Source organism: Hylobates moloch, unplaced genomic scaffold (assembly GCF_009828535.3).
Source record: "Hylobates moloch isolate HMO894 unplaced genomic scaffold, HMol_V3 SCAFFOLD_17, whole genome shotgun sequence".
Taxonomy (NCBI): domain Eukaryota; kingdom Metazoa; phylum Chordata; class Mammalia; order Primates; family Hylobatidae; genus Hylobates; species Hylobates moloch.
Window position 1 is genome coordinate 52,956,933 of NW_026652292.1, and position 12,711 is coordinate 52,969,643.

Genomic DNA, 12,711 nt, shown 5'->3' on the forward strand with positions numbered 1-12,711 from the left:
TGCCATGTGACACCCTCTACCATGACACAGTACAAAAGCCCTCACTAGAAGGTGTCACCATGCCGTTGGACTTCCCAGCCTCCAGGCCATGAGCCAAATACATTTATTTTCTTTATAAATTACCCAGTCTATGATATTCTGTTACAGCATCAGAAAGTGGACTAAGACATACTATATTCTATTCAACACAATGTATCAAAAATAAGTGTAACCAATATAAGCATTAATAACACACTTTACATTCTTTTTTATACAAAGTATTCAAAATCTGATGTGTATTTTACACTTACAGGGCATCTCAGTTTGGATTAGCTACACTGCCAGAGCTCAGTCACTCCCGTGGTCAGTGGCTACCACATTAGACGGCACAATCCTAGAGTATTTATTTGAGCTTGTGTCTTTTAACGCTTACTGCTCTGTGGTTCAGACATGGGTAGAGTCGTTAAGGAGGCAGTGGGAACAGTATTCCATATGCAGGCCAGTCTGAGAAGCCTGGCAGGAGAAACTGCAATCTGAGGTTGAAGCTAGGAAAAGTGGTGCTATGGTTTAGATGTTTGTCCTCTCTAAATCTTTCATTGAAATGTGACCTCCAATGTTGATGGGGGGTCTCATGGGAGGTATTGGATCACGGGAGCAGATCCCTCATGAATGGCTTAGTGTCATCCCGTTGGTGATGAGAGTTCTTGCTTAGTTCACACTAGATCTGGTTGTTTAAAATAACCCGTGACCTCCTTCTTCTCTCTCTTGCCTTGTGATGTGCCTGCTCCTGCTTTGCTTTCCTCCACAAGTAGAAGCTCTCTGAAGCCTCACCAGAAGCTGTGCTGATGTCAGCTCCATGCTTGTACAGCCTGCAGAACTGTGAGCCAATTAAACCTCTTTAGTTGATAAATTATCTAGTTTCAGGTATTTTGTTATAGCAATGCAAGAACAGACTAACACAAGTGGGATCCAGGCTCAAACCACTGCACTTCTCTCTGGTCTTCTAGGCAGTCCCTTCATGTTTGCATGTTAGTCTTGGGGTGGGGATGCATTATGGCTACTGTGAATAAAACACAAGAAGCATTTGCCTGCAAAGAATGGCAGGACACTGGAACACTGACAGCTCTGCTTTCAAACCTCTCTGTCAGAGGAGGTTGATTTCTTCACTTCCCTCCAAGCTCTCACAAAGCTTTTGAAAGGAGCCTCCCCAGGAAAGGGATCCGATGGGGTAAGAAACAGAAAACAATAATAATAATAAAAGGGGGGAGACTCTTGGGGCCACCAGCTGTAGGAACACTGGCAGCCTTGTCATGCAGCCTCAGGAACTGGGAAAGCTTCCTAGGCTTCCAAAGTGTCTGTAGTATTTTGGGGTTTGTGGCCTTTGAATGCTTGGTGGACCTCTGCATATGAGAAATAGTTTCCAAACATATTACACGAAAAATATTTTCTTTTGGTGCTTTGAGTTCATTTCTGATCCTACCAGTGATCCTGTGGAGGCACTTCCTGACTAATGAGGTGTTTGTGGTAGCAGCCGCACTCAGCCCCACTAAACCACAGGATTATGATTCCTGCCTTGTGCATAGAATGCTAGAACTTTCTGGAAAACCTTGGAAAGGGCCAAGATGTGACTTTGTGGCTGGTGCCTACCAGTCCTGAAGCCAGGGAGGTGTCCTATGGTTTCTTGCATGTCCCCAGCCTGCTAGGGTGGCTGGTTCCATTTCTGGAACAGCTTTGGAGCCTCCCCAAGCCTGGAATTGGCTACCTTTCCCAGGTGTTCACTCCTCCATGTTGACTGCCCATAATGCACAGACCACTGATACGGTTTGGCTGTGTCCCCACCCAAATCTCATCTTGAACTGTAATCCCCATAATCCCCACGTCTAGGGAGAGACCTGAGGGGAAGTGATTGAATCATGGGGGCTTTTCCCCTGATGCTGTTCTTGTGGTAGTGAGTGAGTTCTCTGGAGACCTGATTGTTTTATAAGGCAGTTTTCCCTGTTCTTGCTCATACTTGCTCTCTCACCTGCCACCATGTAAGACGTGCCTTTGCTTCTCCTTCACCTTCTGCCACGATTGTAAGTTTCCTGAGGCCTCCCCACTCATGCAGAACTGTGAGTCAATAAAACCTCTTTCCTTTATAAATTATCCAGTCTCAGGTAGTATCTTTACAGCAATGTGAAAAAGGAATAATACAACCACCAAGCTAGTTACCAAGAGGATTTAGAGTCTGGGCAATAGAAGAAATCACGACATTTGCTCCAGGGGAATGTATGTAGACAGACTGAACCAAATAACATCTTCTGGCCAACCTGTCTTGAGCGAAGCCCTGTTCTCAGGGAGGTACCAGTTGTCTCATAATTGAGCCAGCAGGCAAAGCTGGACCTCCCTGGTTTTGTCTTGGCTACTATTATGTCCACCAAAAAAAGACCACAAGGATGCCTGGCCTTAGAAGATACAATTTTCCAGAGAAATTGTTAGAATGCACTGCCTTGAAAAATAATTTGTTTCTTCTTGTCACTATAAAATCTCAAAAACTAAAATGCTAAGGAAATGAGGTTCTTCTGATAGCTGACCTTTTCTGGCTAACAGGAAACTATTTTTATTTTCACAAGTGATGCTGAAAATCTGTCTCATGAACCAATGCCTGGGCTTGCTTTTAATCATCCAGGACCCTGCTGGGCTACAGGGTGCTATGAGTCCTGATGACATAGTCGGTAGACATGCAACACGTAAGCCACTGAGTCAAACCCGATTTCCAGCCTGCTGCTGGTCGCTGGTATCTTATTTCTATGTGCAATATTTTGTTATAGTGTGTTCCCTTTCCCTAAAAATCAAAGCATAAAAATTCAATTTGAGGGCCCAAGTTAACTGGGTTCCACTTGAGGAATGGCTCTAGCTGGAGCAAAATGTTTTGGCTTATGCTTAGCGCCTGACCACATGTTGACTATGGGATGACTTTAGCATTCACTTGGCAAGGGCATTTCCATTTGGCTCCCCATAAAGTCACAGAAATTCTAGTTATTTCTGCAGTGTGATTGCCTGGTTTACTTATAAGGACCATCCATCAGGATTGAGCTGTTCTTTCGTCTGGAGCCACTTGTATTATCACAATTATGAAATGTTTATTTTCTTAGATCAGCTTGAGCTGATAAAGCACTTTTGAGTCATTAAGAATCTTGTAAGTCAAGATAGTTTAGATAAGGATATGATTTTTTTCTGGTGGGGGCTAAATCAGATGAATCTATGGCCTCTCCTTTGATTGGGCTATCATGTTAAATGGGTGTGACCATCACACACTCCTCTGAGAGGTGGGGTCCCCTCCTCAGGAGGATTTTCAGCCAGACCCCCTTGTTTCCTCTGGCTCACATCCCAGCTGGGAAGTGCAGCTCCAAGGAACCTGGGGAGATGAGGCCACCCCAGCGAGGCAGAGGCGAGTGATGAATGTTCCAGGCCCGCAAGGCCTATTTGCAACCATACTGGGCACAAGAAGCTCAAAGAAAATATTCCATATTAATGAGGGTTGAGCAGGCTCATGGATTTACATTCTAAGCACCAATCTATTGGAAGGGCGATCTGGCAGCATCTGTCAAAAATGAAAGATGTGCTTTCATTTGTTTAGTGAATATCTGATTGCCTCATGTCCAAGTGCTGCCCAAGATATAACAACAGTGAGGAAATAAGACTCTTTCCTCACAAATCTTACTTTCCTGTGTCAGGGACAGACAGATAAGCAATCAAACATGGACTATACTGTCAGAGAGAATAATTAGCATGGACAGGGCCGGATAGAGAGTACAGGGCAGAGGGGGCAGGGGCTGCCTATTAGACAAGGTGAGACCCCAGTGAAGTGAGGAAACAAACCAAATGTCTGACCAGGACGGGAGCTTCCAAAGCAGATGGAGCAATGAGTGCAGATGCCCTGAGAGGAAGCATGGGGGTTGTCAGCAGAGCAGAGGCCAGAGAGTTGCAGTGAGGAGGAGAGGTAGGAAGCAAGGTCTGAGAGCAAGAAGGGGTGGGGGCAGATCTTGCAGAGCCTTTCAGCAGAGACTGTGAACTGTCTCTAATATCCACGTTCCCTTCTTCCCTTTGTAATAAAATCCCCCCCATCTTTTTTTTTTTTTCCTGAGACGGAGTCTCGCTCTATTGCCCAGGCTGGCAACAGAGTGCAGTGGCACGATCTCAGCTCACTGCAACCTCCGCCTCCCAGATTCAAATGATTCTCCTGCCTCAGCCTCCCGAGTAGCTGGGACTATAGGCGCCCACCACCATGCCCGGCTAATTTTTCTATTTTTAGTAGAAACAGGGTTTCACCATGTTGGCCAGGCTGGTCTCGAACTCCTGACCTCAGGTGATCCACCTGCCTCACCCTCCCAAAGTGCTGGGATTACAGGCATGAGCAACCACGCCCAGCCAAAATCCCCCCATCTTTGTGGGGCTCACATTGAGACCCTATCTCCCAGCCTCTTGTGCCACTGGGTGTGGCTACATCAGTAAGTTCATGCTAATGGACTGTGGATGGAAATGGTTTCTGCTACTTCTTGGTTCTGTATTTATAAAATGGGCAATAAATGGGCAATGTTCCCCTCTTTTATCCTTTCTCACAGGCAGAGCAAAGACCTAGTACTAGTGAGCTTATTTCTTCCCTGTGGACAAGGCGAAGTCTCCAGGGCAGAGTTTCTTAAAGTGTGGTCCTTGGACCTGCATCCTCAGCATCATCGGGAAACTTACCAAAATGCAAATTTTCAGGACCTCCTCCAGAACTGCTGAATCAGAAACCTTGGGGGTGGGGCCCAGCCATCTGTATTTTAAGAAACCCTCCAGGGGACTCAAGCTTCAAAACCACTGCCCGAGAGCAGGGTTGCTCAACATCAGCAATACTGACATTTTGGACCCATGATAACTTGTTGCGGAGGCTGTTCAAAGTATTGTAGGATGTTTAACAGCCATCTCTGGCCTCTACCCACTAGATGACACTAACACACACCCTTCTCCATTCCCCAGTTGTTAAAACCAAAAATGTTTCCAGACATTGTCAAATGTACCCCAGGGGACAAAATTACCCCTAGTTGAGAACTACTGCCCTGGAGGTTGGAGAAGCAACAAGACAGAAGGAACCTGGGTCTTCAGTTGGCCTTGTAGAACAGAACCACTCTCCAACCCAAATGGCCCACCTGCCCTCTGGACTGCTAGTAAAGGTTTGAGAAGTTGCTATTTTGTTTGAGCAACTCTATTTTGAGTGGCTGTGCAGAAGCTTAAATTGCATCCCAACAACTGCCAGCCTTTCAGGGCCTCATAAGTACTTGAGACTTTGTTTTAATGTGATGGGAAACCACTAGAGTTTGGTTAAACCAGGGTAATGACATGATTTGTTTTGAAAGGTCCACTTTGGATGCTGTGTGAAGAACAGACTGAGGGGATGTAGAAAGAATGTGTTTGATGGACTGGATGTAGGATATGAGAAAAAGAAAGGGGTCAACTAAGCAACTGAGTGAATGACAGTGCCATTGACCAACATGGAGACCTGTGGGGGACAGGATTGATCTGAGGGGATGGGCATCAGGACTTCAGTTTGTGCGTTTTGCTGCTGTGACTCACTGAATTTATCTTTCAGACACATTTACAGATTCACAAAGGTATTATGTGCAGATATGCTCAAGGCAGATAAACTCAAATGTCCATCAATGTGAACCTGGTTCGATACGTTGTGGTGCACCCAAGCACACAAATATTAGGTTCAGGTGTTAAAGAGTGAAGTAGGCTGGGCGCAGTGGCTCACGTCTGTAATCCCAGCACTTTGGGGGTTCGAGGCAGGCAGATCATGAGGTCAAGAGATTGAGACCATCTTGGCCAATGTGGTGAGATCCTGTCTCTACTAAAAATACAAAAATTAGCTGGGCATGTAGTCCCAGCTACTCTGGAGGCTGAGGCAGGAGAATTGCCTGAACCTGGGAAGGTGGAGGTTGCAGTGAGCCAAGATCGTGCCACTGCACTCCAGCCTGGTGACAGAGTGAGACTCCATCTCAAAAAAAAAAAAAAAAAAAAAAAAAAGATAAAAGAAATAAAAAAGACTGGAGTGGATTTGTATACTGCAGTGGTCAAGAGCATGGGCTCTTGAGTTTGAACTGCTGGGCTTGGTGGCCTTGGGCAGTAGGCATGACCTCTTTAGATGGCTTCCCCAGCTATAAATTAGGATAATAATGGTACCTCTCCTATAGTTTTGAGATTAAATGAAACAAACATACACAGTATTCATCAGTACTTGGCTCATTCATTAGTTATCTCTTTATGAGTTGAACTATTATTTCTATCATTATCTACATGTACTGATATGAAAATATTCCCAAGATATTTTTAAAGAGCAAGGTAACTGATAAGTGTGTATAGTGTTATCATTTATGTGAAAAAAAGACTTATCTGTATAAACACACACACACACATACATCCTGTAGTATGCATATCAATTCATCCTGTAGTATGTATATCAATTTTTGGAGGAAGAGAAAAGAAACTGCTAAGTGATTACTTTTGGGAAGTAGGATATAGGTTGAGGGGACTTTGGAAAACTTTGTTTTATATGTTTCTGTTGTGTGTGCAAGTCTTTAGCACATGCAACATATCAAGGAAAGATATATTTTAGAAAGACCACATACTGAAAAGGTGGAAACTAGATTTTTTTTTTTTTTTTTTTTTTTTTACTGTAGGATTTTCTGGCATCCTTAACATGTGCTAACATTTTTAATCTCTCAGAGGAGCAAAATCCTTGAAATGGTGTGCCTCAGAACCTCCCCAGTCTAGGAAACAGGGAGGGCTAAGGCTGGCCACAGCCACAGAAAAATCTAGGCTAGGCATTTTGAGGTAGTCAGACTGCTCCTCCCACATTCAGTTGGGAAAGGTGCCTTAAGTCATGACAGCTCTTTCAGACAACTTTTGACTGGTCCCCAAGCAACTCATTCTTAAGCCCCATAAGTTGTCTTCATCTCTCTGGTTTACGCCTCCCTTTGCAGATGAATGACCTGCAAGTTCCCCAGGAGCTGGAGGAGGGAGAAGTATCTGTGCTCTACCACCCTGGGCACCTCATTTCCCACGTGTCCTTAGATGGGTGCGTGCCTGTCCCATGCCCTGGACCTGGGTGAGCTCTCCTGGCACAGTCCCTCCCAACTTCTTTACCTTCTCTTGTTCCCTCAATATGTGGAGGCAGATTTTTCTTCCTCCTCTCACCTGCCTTTTTTGGGGTGGGGGGATACTGAGAGGGCAGAGCAAGTAAGGGATCATTCATTTTTAGTATTTACTAGTTAATATTTTACTACTTATCAAAAAGATTCTCAGACATACAGAACTCCTAGTGACCTATCAAAAGCATTGGAAGTTAAATGAGCCCACTCGTCAACACTTGCTACCCAACCAATAACCATGACCATGTCTTTCCTCATTCAATGAGTTAATATTCATCTAAGAGGCTCATAACGGTGCCTGGCATATGGCAACTGCTTTTCTTCTCAGCTATTACTGTGTCATTATGCTCTAAACTCAACATTTCTCACTATTTAACGGTCTCTGGAATTACTCATATTTTCAGTAAACAGTTTTATACGATGACTGTAGAACACAGAGATAAGCAAGTGACATTTAGAACCTGACATTTAAAAGTGCATCTTGCTTGAATCAGGTCATCTGGCCAGCTTGTCAACATCAATCAAGATCCTGTCATTCATTGCATTTAGTCAGTGGCATCCGTGCATCCAAGAGCGTGGTCCCTAGGGCCTCATACAGATCACATGATACACATGTGCACCGGCTGGCTAAGGAAAAAACCTCAGTCAGTGAGACTCCTCCTTTTTAGGCTCACCACAGTCCATTATCCATCACAGCATTTTTCAATCCTAGCTAAACTTTAAATTCACTGGGGAGCTTAAAAACAAAAACCACCCAGGCCCTACCCCAGAGTGCGTGAGTGTGTTAGCCTGGAGCACCCTTGGGCCCTGGTACTTTGAAAAATCTCTCTGGATGATTCTATTGTGCAACCAGGGCTGAGAACCACCACCTAAAAGTCTTTCTAGTTGTATTAAATCAACATAATCGAACTCTCTTACTGCTCATGTCACTTTAACTCATTTAAGTTTTAATAAGCCTTTATTTAAGGTATTGTGAGAGATGTCAAAAGCTTTGCTGACAACAAGGTATATTTTCCTACAGCTTCCCATCTTCCATTTGGTCACTGTGCTTTTAGAAACATAAAATTACACTGGGCTAGCATGACATGATCTCAAGGAATCACCTATTTTAAATGTTTGCACTGTTGAGGAATTTTGCCTGGGTCCATTCTCAAGCTCACATAACTGATTTAGTTCAAGTCATCATAAGTAATGATAACATTTCTTTCTTGTTAACTTGGTGTCTGCCACAGTACTCAGTGCTTGTCATAAATATTTGCACAATAATCCTATGAAATAGCTGTTATTTCCATTTTACAGACAAGAAATCAGGGTCGGATTCCAGCTGACTCCAGGGCCTGCGCTTTTAGTCGTGAGATGTCACTTCTATTTATATTTACCTGGCTCCATCTTGTTCCTCAAATGTTTTGCAGCGATTTACAAGGATATTAAAGATTTAAGAAAGCATGAAATAAATGGAATAAAGTAGAATCGGAGAGGGTCAAAATGAGTCAGAACCAAATGCCTGCACATTTGCTAATGGGAGGGCCACCAATTTGGTTTTGAGTGTTCTGGAAATGTCAAATTAAAATAGGGTCACATGTTCAATTACACAGTTGACATTGGATTAAAAACAAACATTATTTGGGAGAAATACCTGAACAGTTCTGGGGCTTTCTTAAAGAAGGCACTGAGGATTAAACGGAGGACTGCAAGAATATCCTCATGATCCATGCAGACAAGCATTTCACTGGGCTCAACAAACCATAACTTACATCATCCACTTCCTACCTCATTAAATAAAGTGGGAAGTTTGGCTGGCTCTATAATTCTTCAAAGATCTCTGTCTTCCCATTTCCAGTGCCTCTTTCCACCATTGTCAGCTCATTCCAAAAAAATACTAATAGCAGTTGAGCAATTTTTTTTTGCTCAAATTTTCTCAGTACCCTGGAATGCAATTTGAACAGTCAGGATTTACTTTTGTAGAATTTCACAAAAGTCTCTTTTAGGCTGTCACGCCATGAAATCACACCTAATTTTTTCCTGAACTTCAAGGAATGTCTTCCCAATGCCTAGGTTCCCTTTGCAGATGATCACAGCAAGAAGTTGATAGGGCTGTGTCCACTGGCTGTCGGATCTGTAGGGGACATCATCATAAACTGAGATAACAAGGTCACCCCCTGCCGGGTGCCCACTACAATGTCCATTTCACCAACTCATTCCTCCTTCCAGTTTAATGCTAAGTTGAGAACAGCAGATTCCCTTGTGTCCATTAAAACTGTCAATGGATCAAGCCAATAACTTATCATTTATACTTATTGGACTATACAGTAATGGAACATTTATCTCTAAAAATATTGGTGTTTTCTTGCCATCTGAGAGACATGGTGTTAAGTGGATTAGTTTGTTTGGGCTACTCAGACTGGATAATTTATAAACAACAGTTCTAGAAGCTGGGAAGTCCAAAATTGAGGCACCAGCAGATGTGGCGTCTGGTGAGAGACTGTTCCTCATAGACGGATGGTGCCTTCTTGCTGTGTCTTCACATCTCCAGCTTCTAAGTGGACTGATCCCATTCATGAGCGTAGAGCCCTCATGACTTAATCATTTCCCAAATGCCTTGCCTCTTAATTCTATCACATTGGATATTATATTTGAACACATGAATGGAGGGGGGATGGGGCAACATCAACATTCAGACCACAGCAGTGGGTGTGGGTTTTTTTTTAAGGTCTTGGCACAAGACTCAAAGCTAGGATAATCATTTGTCATTTGGAAGAGACTCTTCCACTTTCTAATATTAAGTCACCCAGAACACTCTCACCCAACTCCTCTGTTAGCTGTTCCTTCCCAGTCTCACTTGAATACCAGCTCCTCAGCTGAGTCTTCTCTGAACATTCTAGGTAGGCAGCCCCCACCTCATGATTGATTTTTCATTTACTTATTCCAATTACCTATCTCCCTCACTAGAATAAAAGCACAACGATGGCAGATACTTACTTTGTCGTCTCAGGACCTAGAACAAGGCTTGGTACATAGTTGAGGGCTGGAGAGTGAAAGCAGGGGAGACGTCAAGCTTGCCGAGCTGGATATGGAGAGGCAGGCAGGTGAAACCATACTGTGCAAAGACAGTGGGGCTACAGTGAAGAGAGACAGATCCAGAGTGAAAAGGCTAATATCCTTTCTAATAACCAACCCATTTAGATGATTTGAGCATATGAAATTTAGGAGTAAATTTGATAGTCACTTATCTCAAAGAAAGGAAATAAATAGATCATGCTCTCCTTGGTAAAAAGTACCAAGCAAAGATAGGCATTCGGTATCATTAAACAGACCCGCATGCAACCTTGCCTCTATCTCCCTAACGTGCTACTTCACCATCTGCACAGTTTCCCCAAGATGGCACCTCAGGAGGTCACCCTGCAGGGTGCTGAGAGCCAAAGCCAGAGTTTAACAGTAATCAGTTGGAAGAGATTAGAAACATAGTTACAGGGTTTAGAAAGAAGAGATTTCTGGAAGACCAGAAAGGAGACACCCCAAATTGGTCAACATCCATCCAAATACGGAATAAGAGAAAAACAAGGGCAGGAAGATGTAGTCAGAAGAGTGAGGAAAGCAAGCAAATGACTGGGAAAAAGGATGTAACAAAGCTGTCCCCCCACCCCTTGGCCACGCCAGGTTGTCCAGGCTGTCTTCAGTGGGTCTAAGGAAAGGGCACTGCAGTAATAAAGTGCCATGATTCACAAGGAGTGATTCACAGGCTCCATTCTTAACACACACTGTTCAGTTCCTCTCTGCTCTGCTCAGCCAAGCACTTTGCAGGCTCAGAACCACAGGTCTTCAGTGGCACTGCAGGGAAGGGCTGGGGGGAGATGGTTGTCTACAGCAGGACCATGCAGGTGAGCAGGTAGCCATGTGGCCAAAGGCCTCAGACTAGAACTTGCTACCTCTGTCCCTACCACGACTATTCAGAGCAAAGGCTCCAAGTGGGGTGGGCCCAGGAAAAGATGATGGAGAAAGTGCTAGAGAGAGTGCTTTTCAGAAAAGGGTTTGGAAGTGTTTCTATGGGTTAGGTCATGTTTTGGCCAAAAATCATGTGAGGGTGTTACTCAAACAAACCTGGAAACTGCTTTTATAATTTGTTCAAAACTTTCCAAATGAAGAGTTTTGGTGTTTTAAAGTCTTTGGTTAAAAAGTATAAAACCCTAATACATTTGTGTCATCTGCCATGAGAGAAGATGGAAATTCATTACTCAGATTTCCACAAAAACCTTTGCATAACTGATGAAGAAAAATGAAGAATGAGCAATTATGACTTACTGTGACTAGTTGTGTTCTTCTTCCATTTAGAGTTACTAAATTTTGGAAGTCAGTACATTAAAAGCAACCATAAAACTAAGCTGAACTTGTAACTGACATCTGAATTACTAATCATAGTTTTAAAGCATTTACAGTAATGAAGTGCTCATTATTCTTAAAAATACTGAATAGGAATTTTATCATTAATATTTTTAAACATTGTATTTTAACCTCATTCGAAACTTCTGTAATACAATTTAGTCATGCACAAAATTGATTAATAAACATACATCTCATGGTAGAAATCTAAACACTTTACTACTAAGGTTTACAACAAAGACAGTTGTATGGTTATTTTTACAGATTTATTAAGAGAGATATATATAAAGCCTAAATACTAAGAACATTCTTTTATAATATTTTGTTATCAATTTCAAATTGTCCAAATAACCGTTGTGGCTGCTCCATACAACTCTTGAATTTCTCTGATCATTCTAATCATTTCTAGAGATGGCAGCAAAATAGGTTACATGATGGAATTTCTCTTTTATAAAACCCAAGGGAATTCTGTGTTGATTTGTTTCTTCTAAAAACATTACAATGCAAAGGTTTTCAAAAGTCCAAAGGTTAAAAAGAAATAGTTGTCAAGAACAAACATTATATCTAATCATGTCAAATCCTGTTGCAATAGAATTTCTCTGCCTCTGGGTCCACACGCAAGAGTCACTCACTGGAGAGCCTCCCAGTTTTAACTCCCTATCAGTTAAAGCTGCTGGAAGCATTTCAGGAGAGAAGCCGATTTGGGCTCCTTAGAATACAAGTCAGCTTTGTGAAAATGAAGCAAACATCTCTTTGCTTTGTAAATTGATGTCATCAGAAATGGTTCCCAAAACTCACTGGAAGTACAGCTGGGTGGTGCCCACTATTAGGCAGCCAGAAGGCCAGGGATCTACTCTGATCCTGTAGCCACCCATCAGGTGATTCTGAAACTCTCAACACCTCACTAAGCATTTTCCTGTACAAAATGAGGTGGGAGGTGACTTTCTAGTATGAAGAGAAGTAAGTTCCCTCCAGCTTTCCCAGTCTAGAATTATTTTGAGCCATGCCAAACCCTTAAAGCAGAGTTTAGATTTAAGACAATGTGGCTTGTAAATTATTTTCCCACAGTTTCTGGATTTTAATTAGTAGAATTAAATAGTAATCAGAGTCAGCTCTTCCTACAGCTGGCAGAGCAGGGCAGATCAAAGCTGGGGGGCAGTCCCAGAAGCCAGAAGTGGTCTCT